At 40.3% G+C, this 2,500-nt stretch overlaps 4 non-coding genes across 4 annotated transcripts in view; all 4 read right to left on the minus strand.

Moving 5' to 3' along the window:
- Positions 1–30, minus strand: part of trnas-uga (transfer RNA serine (anticodon UGA)) — an 82-nt gene extending 52 nt beyond the window's left edge. The window contains exon 1 of the tRNA in view: positions 1–30. This exon is cut by the window's left edge and continues 52 nt beyond it. This is a non-coding gene — a tRNA (tRNA-Ser).
- Positions 31–509: 479 nt separating this feature from the next.
- On the minus strand, positions 510–591 carry trnas-aga (transfer RNA serine (anticodon AGA)). The gene has a single exon. It is a non-coding gene; the product is annotated as a tRNA-Ser (tRNA).
- Positions 592–1,626: 1,035 nt separating this feature from the next.
- trnas-aga (transfer RNA serine (anticodon AGA)) lies at positions 1,627–1,708 on the minus strand. Its single transcript has one exon. It is a non-coding gene; the product is annotated as a tRNA-Ser (tRNA).
- A 760-nt stretch (positions 1,709–2,468) lies between these two features.
- Positions 2,469–2,500, minus strand: part of trnas-aga (transfer RNA serine (anticodon AGA)) — an 82-nt gene continuing 50 nt past the window's right edge. The window contains exon 1 of the tRNA in view: positions 2,469–2,500. This exon is cut by the window's right edge and continues 50 nt beyond it. This is a non-coding gene — a tRNA (tRNA-Ser).

Consider the following 2,500-nt stretch of genomic DNA (forward strand, 5'->3'; position numbering starts at 1 on the left):
CCATCGCCTTAACCACTCGGCCACAACAACACACAAAAATACACTGCGTTTGGTTGCTTCACTGCCAATGGATTCTGTCGTAGGCGGAAATTAGAGCTTGGATTTAAGCTTGGATTTAAAACTTAGTTTATCCGATGGTCATGCACTAAGGCCTTAAAGACCAACTCCAATGAAAATGGTGTCTTTAACATGTTAAAAAGCATTCATCCCATGATGGAAGACATGTATAAAGAAAATGATACTTAAATGTGCCTATCTGAATATTTTTTGTAGTTAATTCATAGTGAACCAGTAACAGACAAAAACACGCTGCATGACAAAGCCTGTACTTTTACTTTCAAACGACAATGAGAAGGCAAGAAGCTCCCTGCTACGTTCCATTGTGATGCATCCAGTCGCATTTTGAAGGAGATCCAATACGCCTTGGTAGTCTTGGTCCGAGCTGGCATGGTGCTCACAACTTTATTTGTGTTAAATGTTTGTAAAGTTCAAGTGCAAGAGACTTGCATCGTTGTCGGCAGGATTTGAACCTACGCGGGGAGACCCCAATGGATTTCTAGTCCATCGCCTTAACCACTCGGCCACAACAACACACGATACTATACAGCGTTTGGTTCCTTCACTGCCAATGGATTCTGTCGTAGGCGGATATTAGAGCTTGGATTTAAGCTTGGATTTAAAACTCAGTTTATCCGATGGTCATGCACTAAGGCCTTAAAGACCAACTCCAATGAAAATGGTGTCTTTAACATGTTAAAAAGCATTCATCCCATGATGGAAGACATGTATAAAGAAAATGATACTTAAATGTGCCTATCTGAACATTTTTTGTAGTTAATTCATAGTGAACCAGTAACAGACAAAAACACACTGCATGACAAAGCCTGTACTTTTACTTTCAAATGACAATGAGAAGGTAAGAAGCTCCATGCTACGTTCCATTGTGATGCATCCAATCGCATCTTGAAGGAGATCCAATACGCCTTGGTAGTCTTGGTATGAGCTGGCATGGTGCTCACAACTTTATTTGTGTTAAATGTATGTAAAGTTCAAGTGCAAGAGACTTGTATCGTTGTCGGCAGGATTTGAACCTACGCGGGGAGACCCCAATGGATTTCTAGTCCATCGCCTTAACCACTCCGCCACAACAACACACAAAACTACACTGCGTTTGGTTGCTTCACTGCCAATGGATTCTGTCGTAGGCGGAAATTAGAGCTTGGATTTAAGCTTGGATTTAAAACTCAGTTTATCCGATGGTCATGCACTAAGGCCTTAAAGACCAACTCCAATGAAAATGGTGTCTTTAACAGGTTAAAAAGCATTCATCCCATGATGGAAGACATGTATAAAGAAAATGATACTTAAATGTGCCTATCTGAATATTTTTTGTAGTTAATTCATAGTGAACCAGTAACAGACAAAAACACGCTGCATGACACTGCCTGTACTTTTACTTTCAAACGACAATGAGAAGGCAAGAAGCTCCCTGTTCCATTGTGATGCATCCAATCGCATCTTGAAGGAGATCGAGTACGCCTTGGTAGTCTTGGTCCGAGCTGGCATGGTGCTCACAACTTTATTTGTGTTAAATGTTTGTAAAGTTCAAGTGCAAGAGACTTGTATCGTTGTCGGCAGGATTTGAACCTACGCGGGGAGACCCCAATGGATTTCTAGTCCATCGCCTTAACCACTCAGCCACAACAACACATGAAACTATACAGCGTTTGGTTGCTTCACTGCCATTGGATTCTGTCATAGGCGGAAATTCTTTTCCAAGCTGACTACAGAAAAATACAATTCCTGTCTTAGCAGATATCACTGGGATGCATTTCCTGGCAATTAAAACAAGGGATCATTTCAAAAAAGGAAAATATGACAACCATTTTACCACCATGCCCAATTTCATTTCCCCAACAACCACACAATGTTTCCTCAAACACAACGCTTCAAAATTTGCCTTAAATCTCAAGAATTTTTTAAAAATCTAGCATACTTGGCTAACAATTATCTTCATTCTAATGTTCAAACATAACCCTAATGAAAAATGAAAGATTCTGTTGAGAGCTTGGATTTAAAACTCAGTTTATCCGATGGTCAAGCACTAAGGCCTTAAAGACCAGCTCCAATGAAAATGGTGTCTTTAACACGTTAAAAAGCATTCATGCAAAGATGGAAGACATGTATAAAGAAAATGATACTTAAATGTGCCTATCTGAATATTTTTTGTAGTTAATTCATAGTGAACCAGTAGCAGATCAAAACACGCTGCATGACAAAGCCTGTACTTGTACTAACAAACGACAATGAGAAGGCAAGAAGCTCCCTGCTACGTTCCATTGTGATGCATCCAGTCGCATCTTGAAGGAGATCCAATACGCCTTGGTAGTCTTGGTCCGAGCTGGCATGGTGCTCACAACTTTATTTGTGTTAAATGTTTGTAAAGTTTAAGTGCAAGAGACTTGTATCGTTGTCGGCAGGATTTGAACCTACGCGGGGA

This window comes from Oryzias latipes, chromosome 3, assembly GCF_053564925.1.
Source record: "Oryzias latipes strain Hd-rR chromosome 3, Olatipes_Hd-rR_3.1".
Lineage (NCBI taxonomy): Eukaryota > Metazoa > Chordata > Actinopteri > Beloniformes > Adrianichthyidae > Oryzias > Oryzias latipes.